Genomic DNA, 21,432 nt, shown 5'->3' with positions numbered 1-21,432 from the left:
AGAGCCACCTGATTTCAGATCAGGCAAAACTGAACAAAACTGTTGCCGTCCGGGTAGCTGGGGGAGCAGTGTACCGGCTACCTACAGCAAGGGTACATTTACATTGGGGAGCGGGGGCAGGGGAAGTGGAGGTGGGGTTGATGCCACATTTACCGGCGGAGGTTTTATTGGGGAACGATCTGGGGAGGCTCACTTCTGCTTTTGAGCCCCAGTCACCCACCACAGGAGAGGTCAACCCTGTAGTCACCCGACAACAGGCCCGCACCCAGGACCACAACACACTGCCGGAGGTCCAGGTAAGCAACCCTACTCCCCCTCTAGAATGTGTCCCCTGGGCTCCACCTAATGAATTTGTAGCTGAAGTCGCAACAGACCCCACGCTTCAGGTGTATAGGGACAAGGTTGGCACGGGTTCCCCCGGGGCGGAGGGAGAGAAATTTATCTGGGATAAACAACTTTTATACAGGGAAACAACCAAACAGATTACGGGGTTAGACCCGATAGCGAGGAGACAATTAGTGGTACCACAGCGGTACCGGGCTGAATTACTCCGGATAGCGCATGATATTCCGCTATCCGGACATCTAGGGGTTAGTCGCACCAGGTACAGACTAACCCAGAGTTTCTTCTGGCCAGGGATTAGCCAGGAAGTACGCAGATATTGCACGACTTGCGATACCTGCCAGAGAGTGGGAAAAAGGGGGGATCGCAGGAAGGCTAAACTTCACCCCTTACCCATAATAGAGGAACCTTTTAGCCGAATAGCGGTGGATCTGATAGGCCCCCTCAATAAAGTTAGCCCGTCAGGAAAACGGTATATTTTAACGGTCGTAGATTATGCCACCAGGTATCCAGAAGCAGTGGCTCTGACCAACATCCACGCTGAGACGGTCGCGGATGCCCTCATGCGGATATTCTCCCGGATGGGATTACCCAGGGAGATTATCTCGGATCAGGGTACCCAGTTTACCGCAGAATTCACCCAACACCTCTGGAGGATCTGTGGCATTAAGCCTATTATCAGCGCCCCTTACCACCCCCAGACGAACGGGCTCTGCGAACGATTCAATGGTACCTTGAAGCAGATGCTCCGAACCTTCGCAGAGACCCACAAGGACTGGGAACGATTCCTGCCGCACCTCCTATTTGCATACCGGGAGGTGCCGCAGGAATCCACAGGGTTCTCCCCGTTTGAATTATTGTTTGGAAGGAGGGTCCGAGGCCCATTGGATCTTATTAGAGAGCATTGGGAGGGAGACCGGAGCACAGATGGCACTCCCATCCTACCATATGTGTTGGCCTTTCGGGACCGCCTAGAAGCGTTGACCAAGACGGTACGGGAAAACCTTCAGGAGGCCCAGACCCGCCAGCGTACATGGTATGATCGGGGAGCCAGGGACCGTAGCTTTCAGGTCGGGCAGAAGGTACTAATTTTAAAACCTGTCCGACATGATAAGTTACAGGCCGCCTGGCAGGGCCCATATAAGGTGGTGGAGCAAAGATGCGATACCACCTATATTATCGGCCCCTGCACAGGGACTGGGGGGCGACGCATGCTCCATGTGAACATGCTGAAGCCCTACCACGAGCGTACTGAGGAGGTAACCGCCATCTGTGCCCCTAACACGGAAGAGTTTGACAGCTTACCCCTCCCCGATTTGCTGGGGGATGGGCAGCTGTCCGGAGATTTAGGGGAGGTTACGCTGGGAGATCGGCTGAGCCCACAGGAGCGGATCGAGGTACAGCAACTATTGGAAGAGAAACGCGACACGTTCTCTAATGTACCTGGATACACGCCTCTGGCAACTCACCGGGTCGAGACCCCAGGGCAACTACCCATGCGCCAGACGCCATACCGCATTCCAGAAGCGGTACGGGCAAACATGCGTAAGGAGATCGACGAAATGCTCCAACTGGGGGTGATTGAACCCTCAGACAGTCCTTGGGCATCTCCTGTAGTCCTCGTACCAAAGCGAGACGGTACGACCCGCTTCTGCGTGGACTATAGAAGATTGAACGAGAAGACTGTATCTGACGCCTATCCGATGCCCCGGATAGACGAGTTACTGGACAGAATGGCCAGGGGCCAATACCTCACCACTATTGACTTGTGTAAAGGGTATTGGCAAATCCCCCTGGCCCCAGACGCCATCCCGAAGTCGGCCTTTGTCACCCCATTTGGCTTGTACCAGTTTAAGGTCATGCCATTTGGGATGAAAAACGCCCCAGCCACCTTCCAAAGGATGGTGGATCGACTCCTAGATGGATTCCAGGACTATACATGTGCCTACCTGGACGATATTGCTATTTTTAGCAATACGTGGCAGGAACACTTAGCTCACATCGGAGCTGTACTAGATAGGATAAGGGAAGCAGGTCTGACCTTGAAGCCGGCCAAGTGTAGTATCGGCATGGCTGAGGTACAATACCTGGGACATAGAGTAGGGTGCGGTAAACAAAAACCCGAACCCGCCAAAGTAGAGGCTGTAGCCCAGTGGCCCACCCCTAGGACTAAGACCCAGGTTTTAGCATTTCTAGGGACAGCAGGGTATTACCGGAAGTTTGTTCCCAATTATAGCGCCCTGGCCAAACCCCTCACTGACCTGACCCGTAAGAACCTTCCCCGCCAAGTAAACTGGACCCCGGAGTGTGAGCAGGCATTCCAACAATTGAAAAATGCACTGATAAATGCCCCTGTCTTGGCAGCTCCCAATCCAACTAAACGTTTTCTTGTTCACACAGACGCTTCTATGTTTGGATTGGGGGCAGTACTGAGTCAAGTCGGGGCCGATGGCGGGGAACATCCAGTGGCTTACATCAGTCGCAAACTGTTACCTCGAGAAGTAAGCTACGCCGCCATCGAAAAGGAATGCCTGGCTGTGGTGTGGGCCCTAAAGAAGCTACAACCCTATTTATATGGACAGCCCTTTTCCTTGCTCACGGATCACAACCCGTTAGTCTGGCTGAACCGGGTGGCTGGAGACAACGCCAGGCTGCTGCGCTGGAGTTTGGCGCTACAGCCTTTTGACTTTAATATCCAGTACCGGCCGGGTAAGCAGAATGGAAATGCTGACGGGTTGTCAAGACAAACTGACTTAGAGAAATGATCCGTGAGCCCCCGGACATCCCCAAGCCGATCCGTGTTGGATCAGACTGTGTATGCCGGCTTGTGGGCAAGGGGGAGCAGTGTAGCGGATTGGTACCGGGCTGTCCCACGACATGTATGAGAATAAGTGTATTTGGTCATATGGCTGGTTTAATGTGTATGTACATGTATAGAAAGCATGGTATCCGGGTATAATGACAGTTAAATGTATGTAAAGAATTGTATTCCTCTAGTTGTTCGGTAGAATCATTCAAATAAAACAAGGGAATGAAACTACCGAACAACCAGACCACCCAGGAATGAGTGTGCCTCCAATTACCGTTTGCAACAATGTTGCAAACAGGTAATTGGCAATCAGTGCAGTGTGGTCTTTGTCCTCTGGGTGGCCGCCATTCGGGAAACAAACACGTGGCGGCGGCCATCTTAAACTACCGAACAGCGGTGTTTTGCCGTCGAGTGTCTGGAACTAAAATCGGACACTTGACTAGGCAAACACCGCTGAGACCTCCATACTTCCAGAAATTCGTATGGAAACTACCGAATGACCCGCCGTTCGGTAGAAAGAGCCCCATAAACAAGGGAATTCATTCAAACCCTCTCCAGGCTCTATAACACAGGCAATTCGCCTGTTTTCATTCCCTTGTTTGTGACCGACCGCAGGGCCAAAATGCATGGAACTGTTTTCGGATACTTTACCCATGCGGTCGGTCAAATCTTTGGAACCCCATATCTCACGAACCATTCATCCGAATGGGCTAATTTTTAAGTATGTTGGTCCCCCAGAATAGAGCTATCTGGGGATGTTGGATTTGTGGATGTACCCCAAGTATTTAGGGTACATCCAAAACTCGGGGAAAACTGTGTACACAATAAGGGGATTATGATGCTAGAGGAGGGGAGGAGATCTGTGGGAGGTTACTACTTAGAGATTGGATAATGTCTTAAGTGATAGAACCTCCTCCCTTGCATGGGAGAGGGCTTTATAAGGAACTGTGGAATAAAGCTTGTCAGTCTACTCCTGAAACTGTGTGTCGTCCAGTTATTGGGATTGCGATGGGGATACTGCTGTATTACTTTACCTGCTGGAAACCTTGCCTATGGACTTAACATCACCTTGTTCCTGAGCCTCACTGGAATCTCTAGTGGAGAATAGCTGTGCAAGATCGGCTCTCCGCTACATCTCCCTTCCCCACCCCCCATCTCTTCCTCTTGTGCCATCCCCCATCTCTCCCTTTTGAGCCATCCCCCATATTTCCCCCTTGCGTAATCCCCCATCTCTCCCTTTTAAGCCATCCTCCACCCCCCCCCCACCCCTTGTGTCCCCCTCCCCATCTCTTGGATAGCCATGTATTCTACCATAGGTACTGTATACGTCACATGATGTCTATATCTGGATACAGTGTTGTGTGCCCTTCGCACAGCTATATCCCATTCCTCTACAAACAGATTGGAGTGGGCTGTTTCCATGTCACCTTTTGTTCCCTTTCGCCTACATTTGTTTGCAATTTATATATCTGCATGTTACTGTACGCACAATATTTTGGCACTTTGTGTATAAATATAATAATAATGATAACCTGCATGGAATCCACAATAAAATAAACTCTTACTAAATATAACTCTACAGATATAGAAAGCTAACGGCAGTAACCCTTTCAGTGTCAGGAGGACTCCCTGACACAATTACAATAATTATTAATACAAATACCCAGAGAATCTCTCTATAAAAATGATGCTCCTTGTCTGTGTCTTTTTGCATGGAGTGGTATATCACAGAGCTCCGCAGCAGCTGTGCCGTGTGTTTTACAGAGCTCCACAGCAATAAATCTCTGAAATAGTTTATCATAGTTATGTCCAGATTTTGCACTGTAAATGTTGGTGAATTGCAGCTCGCATTATACTCAGCTTGCCTAACCAACGTCCCAGAATACAGAAAACGTTAGAATAATCTGACTGAACCTCACGATAAGTCTATTTAAAGGAACAGTATGTCAATGACATGCCATAACCCGGTCCTTTTAACCTTGAAAAGTAAAACATTAGAAATAGCTATTACTACATTGCAGGTTTAAATCCTCCTCCTGTGACTGTCATACAAGCCTCCACTGGACTGACCAAGTAAAGCTGTGATATGACAGCCGATAGGAAAGCATTGAATGTAATGATTTTCTACGGAGAGGCTTTAATGAGTGCGGCACTCACCTCACATGCACATTAGGTCCCCAATTTTCCTTTACAGGGAGCAATGGATTTGATCACGCCGATGGAGGCCATGCTCCATGGTGACATTGTAGAAGATGGATAGGTGAGCAGCGCCAAAGGAGCTTTAGCGCTAGAAAAAGGTGAGTAATCCACTTTATTTTATTATTTTTATTACAATTGAATTTTATATAGGGCCAAGTGGGTGGGGGCATAGTATTTCCAGTGACAGAGCAGGCTCTGACCCAGAATCTCACACTAACCAGTAGCATTCTTCCATGTGTAGCACCTACATTTCTTATGGCTCAGACTGTCAGGCCGAAACTACTCCTCTAGGTAACTGGGTAACTACTAGGTACTGGTAACTACTAGGTAACGGGGGGCTTCTCTGTAGCCATTGGCTGTCAGTTACTTGGCTGGCTGGCACTCCTCTTCATTTTGCCTGCAGAGATTAGGCGGTCAGGGGGATTGGGACTCTGTGTGTAGGGTGTCTCTGTACTACAACGGCGTAATCTCTATCAGACGGTTACTTCAAGAAACAACTACCTGATGTACAAAACAATCTTAATATTAACCTGCCCCCTTCTGTCTGAAAGATCTGTGTCTCTAACCTCCAAAGCTCTACCCTCGCAACACTTACGGAGGGCCATAACAGTGACACAATTTTTAACAATTTTTTCCCCTTATGTTTGTGGCCGCTTTTACCAACACATGCTAACAGTTAACTCTCCTGGAAATTGAGTGACCAACACATTCATGGGCTGTGTGTCTCCAAACAACATCATAGCACCTCACACTCTGTGTCCCCATCCAACCTCACACTCTGTGTCCTCATCCAACCGCATGGCACCTCACACTCTGTGTCTCCATCCAACAGCATGGCACCTCACACTCTGTGTCCCCATCCAACCTCACACTCTGTGTCTCCATCCAATAGCATGGCACCTCACACTCTGTGTCTTCATCCAGCAGCATGGCACCTCACACTCTGTGTCCCCATCCAACCTCACACTCTGTGTTTCCATCAAACAGCATGGCACCTCACACTCTGTGTCCCCATCCAACCTCACACTCTGTGTTTCCATCAAACAGCATGGCACCTCACACTCTGTGTCTCCATCCAACAGCATGGCACCTCACACTATCTGTCTCTATCCAACAGCATGGCACCTCACACTGTGCCCTCATCCAACAGCATGGCACCTTACACTCTGTGTCTCCATCCAACCGCATGGCACCTCATACTCTGTGTCTTCATCCAACAGCATGGCACATCACACTCTGTGTCTCCATCTAACAGCTTGGCACCTTAAACTCTGTGTCCTCATCCACCAGCATGGCACCTCATACTCTGTGTCTCCATCCACCAGCATGGCACCTCATACTCTGTGTCTCCATCCACCAGCATGGCACCTCACACTCTGTGTCCCCATCCAACCTCACACTCTGTGTCTCCATCCACCAGCATGGCACCTCACACTCTGTGTCCCCATCCAACCTCACACTCTGTGTCTCCATCCACCAGCATGGCACCTCACACTCTGTGTCTCCATCCACCAGCATGGCACCTCACACTCTGTGTCCCCAGTCCTTCCTCTTCTTGGAGTGGGGAAACAATGTGATCAATGGATCCTGATCACTGGCTGAGCAAGAGATCAGTGATATCTTCCGCAATATCTTTTGATTCTGTGGGAATTTCAAAGAACTTCCAATGCAGTCAAGCTGAATTATACCTAAATGCTCTATCAGAAAAAAAGAGAGCTTCAAGCAGAGCAGCTTTAAGACTGAGTGTGTGTTGGGTCAATCAGTATTGACCAGTAAATGAAATGTCATTTATTCTATACATTTTCTTTATGTTTTTATTTATTTATTTTACGACGGGCATACTATGACATTTACATTTCTGCATTTGCCATGTAATTAGAGGAGTATGATATTTTTCACAATTCTTTCAGTTCAATCTAACATTGAGGATAATATCTGCAGGGCATTTCACAGACTTCTCGGAAGTGATTGCCATTCACACTACAATTTGTCACTCTCTTCCTGACACAATGTAAGATGAGAGACAGACCTCCAAGCTGTTATGCAAAATAACAATCCAGAAAGTCTACCCCTGCAGGCGGGTAGGATACGCCTGGTCTCATTATCAAATATTGTAACTAAACTTAAAAAAACAAAACTGAAAAAAGTCAAAGATGCAAATTCTAAGACAAGTGGGAAAAAACTGAAGTCAGAGATACTGGAGAACTACTAATTATATTCTGGTCAGTCTCACTGGTCCCACCAGTTGGCAAATTATTCTTCCATCTCATGCAAAGAAAAAGTCTGAAAATTCTGTTTAAGTTCAGCAAAATACCTGGTAGTGTTAGAGATTGATACTGTTAATATTATTTAACTTATGATCTGGTCTGTTAAAAACATTTTGTTGTGTATTTTAAGTTTACATATTCAGAGGTCAGCATGGATATTTTTAAATCCTGTGTAATAAATGCAATGTCTCGTTGCAATATACTTGGGCAAGAGACAAGTCCTAGCCCTCACGCAATGTTCGTCTATTACCCTCTTTATGATTTATTATGTGATTTATGATACAGTAAAATTAAACTTCAATCTTTATGTAACGCAGGAGAAAAACTTTCTGTTAAAGGCCTCAAATACTTCTTGGCATAAGCTCCAGAGAACTCCATATTGTTTTGGTCAAAGTCAAATAGGCCAATGTCCGATGACTGGAAAAAGAACACTTATTGCTCTCAGGAATGTTCTCTTGAGATTCTGTAAGTGCCACGGTGAACTCATTGGAAAGATTATCTTTCAGAGTGATTGCTTGATTGCAGTCTTAATGACCTCTAGTTTGGATGAATATTGCTCAGAACACAGATATTCCTTTCATTACATGCCCCTGTTTTCTCCTTGCCATGGGAGATCTGGTTCCAAGATCTTCTTGCAGACACAAGTATATCTGGTAAAACAATATTTAGAAAGTCCCATTGGGAATATGGTGTTTTGGAAGGGCAAGGACGTTGCGATCAGGTCAGGGTTTGAGTGTACTACACATTGATTATAGTACACTCTGTGGTTGCATTGTACTCTGAAAGCCGAAACCAGAGACCACTTAGCAGTCCCCTTCAAGATCACTGGGACATTTGATATGCAGAATTGGCATGAATTTAACGGAAACCATTGGCTGGGCATATCATGATAAATAATTCAAATATAAACAGTTTGAATATCATTGCTCCGGCTTTGTGTATACTCGTATTTACAATATGGTGTTCTAGCTAAGATCGTACAAATAATTCTGAAATAAGTCTATCATTGAACAATGATCTGTCTACATTGTCTGTATTTAGTGATGTTTTGTCAATTATAAGCATCACAAATTGGAGCATATGAAATCGGCTGTAAAATGATGTCAGCCACTCACAAGTTATAAGTTAACATTACAATAATATGACCTTGTAATCTCTTATTTTTAGTCACATATGAGTCATAAAGTGCAGTAATTAATATACTGCTCTCTGAGCACCCTCTCATCACCAAAACCCAGTCGCCAATTCCAATAAACATTCCTGAAACTGGAATTATGGGGAATGGCTTAGACCACAACTTTGTTATCAATTTTCTATAACACAATTAAATTATATACATTTTAATTTAAGATCCAGTTGGCTATAGGACATCAGCCCCATCGCCAGCTGTAATGTAATCCCTGAGTTCTGATCCTGCTCAGAATACGTTGGTCCAACCACCCTATCTCTCATGCTCCTGATCCTGAGGTCCCACTTGTCTCAGCACAGGCCATGATACCTGAAGCTGTGACAATACAAAACAAAAACAAAATCCAAAACAAGAAATATGGGAAAAGGAGGAGGGTTGGTGGGAGAAGGATCTTCATAAAGTTCTGTTCTGGAATATATTAAAGGAAGGTTTGGTAAGTAGCAACATTGACAAGATCTTTACACTCCAGTTTGTAGGTATATTGACTTACCAATCCATGGCTGCTTTACAGTCCAGTCCTAAAAAGGCACCTAAGCATTCATGGCCCATTCTCACTAAACTGTGCAATTGGACATTTTGGGATGAATTCTCACATGTTTGGAAGATGTCAACAACATGACAATGGATATATCAATACTTAATATTATATTTTCTAAAAACTACACGTTGTCTCATCATGCCTTGCATATGTAGTAGCATTTCTGGCTATGAAGACTCACACGTATGTGCACTACTAACCCCAGCTCTTACATTACATAGACGACTGGACAGTATACATTTCTAACTGTAGCAATGATTTGAGAACCAAAGCTTTATGTAAAAATGCTTAAATTATAACATGTTCTAACTCTGCTCCAACTTACAAATGTTTCAACTTTTATTTTTGCCTAAATGTTCAGTTGATGAAAGCAAACTTCTTAATGAATTACTAGAGCACGGACAAGCTCCTTAGTAGCATCTTGCGTAAAAAAGGGGCGGATGCGGGTTATGTTTTTTTAGATGGAATCTACAGGATTTGGTAACATTCTGGATGTGAGGCTCAAAGGTGAGGCCAGAGTCAAGTATGACGCCAAGCGCACTTGCAGGGATGGACTGATGTGGATACCACTAACTCGAAGGGAAAGACAAGGAGGAAAGACAAGGAGCTCAGTTTTAGAGAGATTGAGTTTCCGAAAGCGGGAGGACATTCAATCAGAGATGGAAGAAAGGCAAGCAGTGACACATTGCAGGACGGCAGGGGAGAAGTCAGAGGAGAAGAGATAGGCTCTGTCCTTGGTCCCCTTCTATTTTCTCTTTATACTGCCTCCCTTGGCAAATGTATTACCTCATTTGGATACTACTACCACCTGTACGCTGATGACACCCAGATATTTCTATTTTCTCTTTATACTGCCTCCCTTGGCAAATGTATTACCTCATTTGGATTCTACTACCACCTGTACGCTGATAACACCCAGATATTTCTATTTTCTCTTTATACTGCCTCCCTTGGCAAATGTATTACCTCATTTGGATTCTACTACCACCTGTACGCTGATGACACCCAGATATTTCTATTTTCTCTTTATACTGCCTCCCTTGGCAAATGTATTACCTCATTTGGATTCTACTACCACCTGTACGCTGATAACACCTAGATATTTCTATTTTCTCTTTATACTGCCTCCCTTGGCAAATGTATTACCTCATTTGGATACTACTACCACCTGTACGCTGATAACACCCAGATATTTCTATTTTCTCTTTATACTGCCTCCCTTGGCAAATGTATTACCTCATTTGGATTCTACTACCACCTGTACGCTGATGACACCCAGATATTTCTATTTTCTCTGGGTGTCATCAGCGTACAGGTGGTAGTAGAATCCAAATGAGAATCCAAATGAGGTAATACATTTGCCAAGGGAGGCAGTATAAAGAGAAAATAGAAATATCTGGGTGTCATCAGCGTACAGGTGGTAGTAGAATCCAAATGAGGTAATACATTTGCCAAGGGAGGCAGTATAAAGAGAAAATAGAAGGGGACCAAGGACAGAGCCTTGGGGAACTCCAACCGAGACAGGACCAACGGTGGAGGTATCATAAGAAAAGGAGACACTAAGTGAGCATTGGGAGAGATAAGAGGAAAACCATGAGAGTACAGAGTCACATAGACTGACTTTCTATCTATCTATCTATCTATATCTATCTGTCTATCTATCTGTCTATCTATCAATCCATATATTCACCTATTCATTCACCAACTGTCTGTCTATTAATCTACTACTATATGTCTGACTACACGCACCCAGAAGCCATAATATAGAAACTCTTTGCCTCCTGAGAAATAATAAGATAGCTTGTTTGCTGAGATGATATTTGATGCCCAATCAAAACATTTCTAAAATTATTGATAGAAATGTATCTGCCTGCAACCATAAAGATCTTCCGTCTGTAAAATATGATACAAAGAAGATGGGGATCAAGTTTTTGTGCAGAATTCTAAATATTTTTGGAAATAAAACTGATTAATAAACCAGCTTTAACCGTCACTATATATCTTTTTAAACTATCGCATCCCAGGCATCGGATAATACAAAACTTCTCTGGAAAAGACTGTTTATTGCTTCGTGCTGTTTGAAGTTACACATTGAAGCAATAAATAAAGTGAAGGAGCATAATTCTAAATAGAGATTCTACATCTAGGCATACATAATTCTTCTTAATATATAGTCGCTGTGGAAAGACGCAGGAAATATTGCATTGTTCAGAAGATTTCGTTTTTTTCCCTTTGTCTTTCTTTTTACCGGCTACAATGGCTTAATTTCCACAGACAATTTAAACAAGGAGGATTGTCCTCCATGACCTCTTTCTGCCCTGAATCAATGTCTTTGTGTCCCCATTTTTAAGATGTCTTCTCCAACACTCCTGGAGATGCTATTGTTTCCTGCATGAAATATGTGCAGCGTTGAGGAACGCTGACCTTGTATAGAATGATACAGAGTATGTTCTCATTCCTGAGCTCAGTGTCGCACACAATGTAGTATTCAGTGCTTTTACACACACCACAAATGCTGCTACGCTTGGAGATTCATTATTTATTAGTCTGCGTGTTACAGAATGAAACTCGCAACGTGAATTTGTAGGCATTGGCTGTTAGCTGTAATTTGGTCGTATATATTGTGTCTGTGTGAAATACAATTATTTCTTCTCCTTTTCTCTGCAAAACATATTGTGCGAGATGCATAATTAATGTTACTCCTAATGCCACGAATGATCCATCTGCTTTTATTTCTGCCTCTGTACCTCTATGCTCTGTGTTTGGATGGACTTCATACACAAGAACAATGAGGAGATCAAATATGACTTTATCACTATCACTTAATAATAATAATAATAATATGTAATATTTTATTTATGAAGCACCAACATATTCCGCAGTGACGCACAATGGGCGGAGAAGACATACAAGCGAATTCAGCAAGATATGTTTGACTTAACACAAGGTGGAGAGAACCCTGCTCAGATATACTCCCAAAATGAAGGAACTGGGGTTATATCGGACAAAAGGAAATAGTTAAGTAAATACTATTAAAATAAAATCTGACTAATAACTGTTTCCACAGCGTAGCCTGCTAACAATGTATGACCTGAGCCATGGAAGAAAGGAGAGGCTGGGATAAGTGGGAATAAAGGGGAGTTTCATCGGGAAAAAAGCTGAATGTATAATTGAAATATCATCTCAGTGAGTTGGGATTTAAGGATTCCTTACAGGACTGAAGCCTGCTCAAAGTCTTATTGACGTGGGAAGTATATTCTGTTATACCTCATTGGATCTGCTTATTTTAAAGTTATCAGCTGTCAGGAATCCTAAATTACTAAAAAAGAACAAGTGAATATAAAGGCGCTTATGATAACAGTAGGACTGTTATCATAAGCGCCTTTATATTCACTTGTTCTTTTTTAGTAATGAAATTTATAGGACGTGACAACGTTTTTGGAAAAGAGCAGCACCCTAAACAGTGTAACAGCTCATAAAAACACACAATTAATACAAGAAATCTATATAGGTGTGCTATGTCTTTAAGAAGTGCAGCAAGTGATTTAATGTGTAAAAGTGCAATTTTTATTATAGTGCATAACATTTCATAACACATATGTAATGGCACCCCCAGGCATAAAAGGGTTAAACCGCCGTTTAGTAGATCTTCCCTTCCAGAGACACAGGCACAGCTACTGTAGACACCAATACACCGAACCGGAGAAGCATATGAATGCTCTCAAACATACGAATGCTGTAAACAGCCAAATAGGAAAAACCATACGAATAGGTTTACACTCCTAGCAGTCGAACTTGAACAGCATACAATAAATCCCCCCAAGAACGAGACAAGGCTCCGTTTTGAGGGTCAAGCAGGAACAGACAGAGCTGTGGGTTTATTGTTCTTATATACACATTGAGAAAGGAAAAAATAGAGAGAGTGTGTCAAACTGCTGAAAGGGATTGGGGGATAACCCCTACTGAATGAAATATATATAAAGAAGAACATACAAGTAAACATGGAGGGTGTACACAAAATATGTCCTGGTACATCTGCAGGATACTAGTATAGAGGTTAGCAGTCCCAAAGTTAAAATGTAACTTTTAATAATCAATTTAAAAAATAAATCTCAAAATAGAAAATATATATTTTTTTTTTATGTATTGGTAAAAAATTATTAAAATAATGATTAGGACAGAACTTGCAAAAGTAAGGAGATAGGAGATATAGTAGCTGAAATCATAAAAGGAAAAATACCACACATAGAATAGTGGTAAATTAGTAGAATCACAGGAGGGAAGGGGTTAATAGAGAAAGTCTAAACTCCAAGAAAAACCCCCAGCGTCCCCTCACTCTCCTAAAGCTACCAAATCTCCAACCTGACGGAATGTCTAACTCCTAACTAGAGAGCTGCACTTGTCTGACTAACAATAAAGATTCCTGCCTGCTCAAGGAGTATCTGTCCTAACTGAAACCTAAATCGGGTAGAGAGGTCTCGAGGGGGGTGACTGTATAAACTTAATACATCTCTCAGGAGCGTCCTCCCTAACTGTCAAATTCACCACCTGAGGGGAGGGTGAATTTTACAGTTAGGGAGGACACTCCTGAGAGATTTATTACGTTTATACACTGTCACTCCCCTCGAGACCTGCAGATGTACCAGGACATATTTTGTGTACACCCTCCAGGTTTACTTGTATGTTCTTCTTTATATATATATATATATATATATATATATATATTATACACATTAGTACCACCCACAGGGTTTTGGAAAACAACCAATAAACACGTACAGTACACTCAGACACTCCCACACAAAATCCTCCCCTCTGCATGTGATACAATTACCTTACACAATGGGTTATGTAATTATCACAGGCAGAGAAATACAGTTTTTCCACATTATTCATAACTTTAAAAGTATGCATCACATTCACATACATTTTCAGAATCAGCATACTCCAAATACAAACATACGTCAAAATCATACAAATTGGTCCAATGGTTCAAAAGATAGATCGTAGTCCTTTGTGACCAAATGAAGCATGGCTTTTCTGCCCAAAACCAGATCCACAGAGTCTTCTATCCTGGAGATAATTGGGAAGTAATCCAATTATCTCCAAGGACAGAGGCAAAACTCCATTGAACACACAGCCATTGCATAAAACAGGTCCATTCAACATATCCCCAGATAGCTCAGATCTGAGCGCACATTATTACTGAATGGTGCACAGATCACACACATACAGTTCAATTGCCATGGAGCCAAAGTCTTTCCCATAGTCTTTCATTATACGAATGGGCTCCATGGCATAGCTATCTGGGGTATCACTGCTCAAACAGGGCAAGCACCGAATGACCCGGCTTTCGTGTCTTTGCAGGGGGAAATCAAGCGTTTCAACATGGGGCCATAGTCTAAAGGCAGTAGGCGGGCAACCAGGCTCCTCCAATGCACAGTGGCGAGATTGGTCTCGTCACAACATATATTATGCACACATGGGTAAAACTGTGATAAAAATACACAAAGCACTCACTCTAAAATTCATATGCTGGTCATCTCCATGTATCACTATATATATATATATATATATATATATATATATATATATATATATATATATATATATATATATATATATAAAGGAAGGGGGGGGAAATAAAATACAAATAGTGGAAATCTATATAACTGAAAGTAAAATCTAATAGATAAAATGCACACTCGCAAAAGTAGAGCAGATGAGCCTGCTGTAACTGTGACAGCTCCAAATATCTTTTTGCACAGAATACCATATAGCAGCTTCTTCCAGCATCCCCCCTTTAAGCAGTGCAACAGTTCAGGTTACAAAAGTATAAAGTTGGCTTCTTTCTCGAAGGTAACCGAGTGTAGCGCAATCAAATACTTCTGGGGGGCGGAGTTACAAGTCTGCAGGCGTTCGATGTGTATGTGCGTACGTTCTTGTGTGGTCGAGTGTGATGACGCGTTTCACCGTATTCAGAATTTCTTCAGATCTGCCCACTCATTTTTTCTCTTTCTCTCCTTATACTAGTTTTTTTTAAATAAAATATATATTTTTTTTATAAAATAAAAATATATATATTTTTTTATAAAATAAAAATATTATTTATTTTTTATTAATTTTATATTTTTATTACTATGTAAACTGTTTGATATAGGAATACATTTTATATGTAATATGTTCTGTTTTTTAGGTTTTACTTTTCTATATGTGTTTATTGTTCAATTACGATGTGATTAATAAATGTATATTTTTTTTAATGAGATTTTAATTATTCTCATATGGATGTTTGACAAGAAAGTAGGGGTTGGGGTAGGGTTAGGGGTTAGGGTTAACTCTAACCCTAACCATACCCCTACCCTAGCCCTACCTCTAACCCTACCTCTAACCCTACCCCTAACCCTAATCCAAACCTAACCCTATCCTAACCCTATCCTAACCCTAACCATACACTTACCCGAAGTCCCAAAGTGCCGAAGTCCCGAATGCCGAACCGAACCAAATATTTTTCCCATGCAAATCCCTAATCAGTGGTCCCTTCTTCTGCAGACGCAGATTATACATCCACCATTGAAACATGCAAGGAAGTACAGTTGCATAAACAATTAATGCAATACAACCAGAACTGTACAAAGACAATACAGAGAATGTAAATGCATGCACCAAGCACACAGGGCCGGCGCCACCTGTAAGGCGACCTCGGCAGCCGCCTAGGGCGCAACTTACCAGGGGGCGCCGGATCCCTGTCCCCGCTGCGCCTCCTCATGCTGCGCCGCATGAGCGCTTTAACAAGCCCCAGGCGGCGCAGCACTGCTGCATGGAGGGCGGCCGGGTTTGTGACCGGCAGGAGGGAAGCGCAGAGCGCTCCCTCCTGCCGGTCTCTCCATGTAGCGTGGCCGGGCAGCACAGAACGGGGACAGGAACCTTTGTTTCCTGTACCTGGCCGCCGGCGGAATGACAGGAAGTGCTCACTGAGTGAGCACTTCCTGTCATTCCGCCGGCGTCCGGGTACAGGAAACAGAGGTTCCTGTCCCGCGTTCCGCGCCGCCCGGCCACGCTACATGGGCAGGAGGGGAGGGTAAGGACCACTAGGGGAGGGAGGGCTGGTATAAGGACTACGAGGGGGTAGGGTATAAGGACCACTAGGGGAGGGAGGGGGAGGGTATAAGGACCACTAGGGGAGGGAGGGGGGTATAAGGACCACTAGGGGAGGGAGGGGGGTATAAGGACTACGAGGGGGGAGGGTATAAGGACCACTAGGGGAGGGAGGGGGGTATAAGGACCACTAGGGGAGGGAGGGGGGTATAAGGACCACTATGGGAAGGAGGGGGGGTATAAGGACCACTATGGGAGGGAGGGGGTATAAGGACCACTATGGGAGGGAGGGGGTATAAGGACCACTATGGGATGGAGGCGGGTTAAGGACCACTATGGGAGGGAGGGGGTTAAGGACCACTAGGGGAGGGAGGGGGGTTAAGGACCACTATGGGAGGGAGGGGGGGTTAAGGACCACTAAGGGAGGGAGTGGGGGGGATAAGGACCACTATGGGAGGTTGGGGGGGGGGTAAGGACCACTAGGGGAGGGAGGGGGTGATAAGGACCACTAGGGGAGGGGGATAAGGACCACTAGGGGAGGGAGGGGGGATAAGGACCACTAGGGGAGGGAGGGGGGATAAGGACCACTAGGGGAGGGAGGGGGGATAAGGACCACTAGGGGAGGGAGGGGGGATAAGGACCACTAGGGGAGGGGAGGGGTGAGTAAGGACCACTAGGGGAGGGGAAGGTAAGGACCAGTAGGGGTGGGGAGGGTGGAGCAAGGACCACTAGGGGAGGGGAGGGTAAGGACCACTAGGGGAGGGGTGAGTCAGGACCACTGGGGGAGGGGGGTGAAGGAACACAGGGGGAACGGGGGTGGGGAGGTCCACTAGGGGTTTGGGAGAGGGAGGACCACTAAGGGGGGGAAGGACCACCAAAGGGGGGTAAGGAGGGAGGACTACTAAGGAGAGGGGAGGAGGGTAAGGACCAGTAAGGGGGGGGAGATTACCACTAAGGGGGTGGGGGGAGTAGGGGAAGGTCTACTAAGGGGTTTGGGAGAGGGAGGACCACTAAGGGGTTTGGGAGAGGGAGGACCACTAAGGGGGGAGGGGGGAGTGAGAAGACCACCAAGGGGGACTGCAGAGGGACAGGGGGCCAAGGGAGAGCACTAAGTGACAGAAGGGGAGCACACGGAGGGACAGAAGGGAAGGGGAAATCAATAATTGACCGGAGGGGAGAGCACTATGAATTTAAAAAAAAAAATAAAGAGCTGTTCCCCTCTCAGTCCCTATCCTACCCCACAAACCCTCTCTTTTACACTACACACATACACAATGCATCCCCCCCCCACACACACAGAAACATACAATGCATTCCTACTCACACACAGACACACCCGAAACACACAATGCATCCCTTACGTTCTCTTACATAATTAATGCACCCCTTACAGACACACACTGCATTCAATTACATACACAGAAACAAACCTTGCACCCCTTACACACACACACACACACAAACATACAATGCATTCCTTACACGCAAACACACACTACATCCCCTATAAACACACTACATCCCTTACACAAATTGCACACATAAAACATCCCCAACTCATGGATGGGCCATGTAGGTGGATTTATGGGTGGGCATTGTAGGCGTATGCTCCCTGGGGGCCCAGACCTTGAGCTGTGTAAGGGGCCCTAAAAAATGGAGCTGCTTCCTGTTCGTTAATTGTTGTGAGCACTGTTAAAAACAGTCTCCAGAGAGCCTCTTCTACACCAGACCTGTGGAGCCAGACTGAGCCCATCATCAGCCTCTTGTCCTCATCTGGTGGTAAGTAGGCAATCCAATATATTATTAGTGGCACTAATCTCTAATTTACCTCACATTAAATGGATACTATAGTCACCAGAAGCACTACAGCATAATGTAGTGGTTCTGGTGTCTATGGCCTGTGCCTGTAGGCTTTTTAATGTAAACACACTGTCTTTTCAGATAAAAGACACTTTGTGAAGACTGGCGTTGGCCCATATGGCAGAGCATATGGGCGGGGCATTGTGATGTCACATGGTGGGCAGGACATATGGGGGGGGCGGCAAACTTTTTTTTGCCTAGGGCGGCAAAAATCCTTGCACCGGCCCTGCAAGCACACTGACATAATATGCTATACAATAAGAGACCTGTACTAGTACGAAGTTACTGACATGCAGCAGAGAGGTCAAGGGACATTTTGACAAAGTGACTGTTAGAAAACTATGCTAAAATAAATGTAATAGGTTTGAATATGGCACCATCAAGAAGAGAATTGTTAATAATAATCACTAGAGTCTGATCTGAATGTGTTGGAGGACTTACTGTTGCTGGTGGCATTTGGTTGTCTGTCCTCTATAGTCTCTATGATGCTGGACAGGAAGTATATATCTTGTCTTTCTTCACTTCCTGTCTCTCTCGCTAGGCAGCCATTTTCCTTTGGAGAAGTGACAAAATGTTTTCTTGTTTCATTAGGGCAGTGTATTCCTGTTTAAGCAACCCACTTACTGTTTTTATTTAGCTATATATGTGAGCCTCCACGGATGCTTCATGCTGCTGTGTTAATAGAAATCTGCTAAATGTCAGCATATTCTGTATGAGTCCTGGAGGCCACTAAAGTCATAAAGGGGATATCTGGAGCCTGGGGTGCAAGCAGAGGAGAGACATTATGTCTTCTACAGGGTGTGGAGGACGAGATGGGACACTTGGTTATTAGTGAAGTTATTTAGATTGAGGCACTAAAACTGCTATGTTTACATGTGAAGGGTTACAACCTGAGGGATCTGGCACCCAGACCACTTCATTGAGCTGAAGTGGTCTGGGTGACTATAATGTCCCTTTAATTTTATTTTTACACCTCGCAAACACATATTCTTAAATTGAAGCATAAGTAAACATAATATTACAAATCTTGGGAAGTGACAGATTCTCTTTTTTCTCCCTCTAAACTGTATTCAACACTTAACACTCTCATCCAATTTATTTTAACTTTCTCTGTGGAGAATATTAATGAAATATGTGTAATGGGAAGGGTAGAGGGGTTAACCCAGAATCCTGGTCAAAAATGTTAAACAGACAAAATAGATAACAGAGAACGATGCCTTAACGCATGTATCTGTATGAACCTTGGCACCCTTCTGGCAATTAATACGTTAATTTTCCAAGTCCATGAAAATATCCATTCAGCCCATTAATACTGTGATACGGTGTGGGTTCTATTACCGTACGTGACAGCATGGCATCCATTACTGGGACGCGTGTCTGCCCAGAAATGAGCACGATTATTTATTTCCTGCTACCTGACCGGCCTTATTTATATGGGTTTCGTAAAACACTTTATAAATATCAAATTAAAATAATCACGTGAGATATCGTAAAACCTGTAATGGCGTTAAGTGATCCTGCCTCGTCACTTGCAATCTTATTTATTGGGTAATGTTAATTAAATTTAACCTGCACTCAGGCTTGGAAATGTGTCACCAAATAGCAGCAATTATCAAGCCTCTTCGGCTCTGTCAATGTTTAGTAGTAAGTAGGCAATAAAGGCAGCTGCCGTCCACAGAACTGTCTCACCCTGTGTGATAAATATGAAGAGACAGACGATACTCCTCATGACTGGAACGGCCAGCGTCGCCGGGTTCCATGCAGTTAGGGGCTCAAGTATTATGGATTCCCTCCAGACGTTGTAAATGGTTTTTGGGTAAAAACATGAGGTAGGTGCAGCGCCTAGACTAGATAATCCTTATTTGGGGATATGTATCAACTAGAAGAAAAAACTAGAAGAAACTAATAGTGTAGCCTATTAAAACTATTATTGGTATTAATAAGATAAAAAAATGTGCACTCACACTTTTATGGAGCTTCAATGCAGCTCCAAGTTATGCGCCTGGGCGGTATGATCCCCGCCTGAGGATAAAGTGCAGTGCTGATTATTTGTATGGTCACAGTTGTAGGAGGTATTGTTTATTTTATAGTCTGCTGAAGTTGAATTTTCAGTTGAATTTAGGGAAACCACTTGAAGCAGTTTTGTTGAGCTATTTCAATTGATTTTGTTTGATCTGTTGATTGCAAACAGCTAAAAGCCTGTACATTTTATAAATAAATCTGCTTTTCAATGGGGGTTGAATAATTTTGATTAAAACTGTACATTATACTATAAACATATACCATATACTGCACACGTTTTATTAAAAAGGTTTGTAAGAAGGATATACAGATAGCTTGTGCTATGTTCCAGGCTAGGAAGATACAGACAAAAAATTAAATAAAAAACAAAACAGGGGGCAGAGCTGTCAGCAACTGCCTACTCCCCCCCTCACCCCCAATAACTCTAACACCATGACACACTAGGCATCTGCCTCGTCTTTTAACTGGTAAACTCAGGGCTTATCATTACAATTTCCACTTGTATAGTGTGTATTACGTACTGTGTGAATCACGAATTTCCCTAATGTCATCAAACAAGGATTATGTCTATACTATGTCAATCTATATTGTTTAATTTAATCTCCACATTCTAGTTTCATTTTAGTTCTTTTTGTTGTCAGGCTCAAGTTTCTGTTCTCTGATATGTGAACGAATACACTCATGTACATATATGAATTGAGTTTTTATTTGTTAGCAACTGCTATGGGTTTTCTTACAACTCACAGAATTGGTGTTTGCCGTGGGATTGCAGAAACTGGTCTGTGACTACTTTAAAATCCCTGAAATCATAGGATGGTTTTCTTTTCTGTGAAATCTTTCTTTATAAACCAAACGCACGATGCATGCATGACTGCCGCTGTAACATGCAATATAAACAGAATAATAATCACAGCGATTTAACCAGTGTAGCAGCAGGCAGGAGTGCTGTCACTGTGTCCTCCAGCAAATCTCTATTCTTCTACCTGATCCTCGGGCCTCACTTTTGATGTTAGAAATAAAAAAATGCTTCTAGAATATAAATTAAAGCATCCCCCTCAGCTCATCCTTCTCCTAATCACAATTGCCATGAGTGTATATTTAACCCTGT

The sequence above is a fragment of the Pelobates fuscus genome, chromosome 2, assembly GCF_036172605.1.
Source record: "Pelobates fuscus isolate aPelFus1 chromosome 2, aPelFus1.pri, whole genome shotgun sequence".
Taxonomy (NCBI): domain Eukaryota; kingdom Metazoa; phylum Chordata; class Amphibia; order Anura; family Pelobatidae; genus Pelobates; species Pelobates fuscus.
This window is presented reverse-complemented; position numbering follows the sequence as displayed.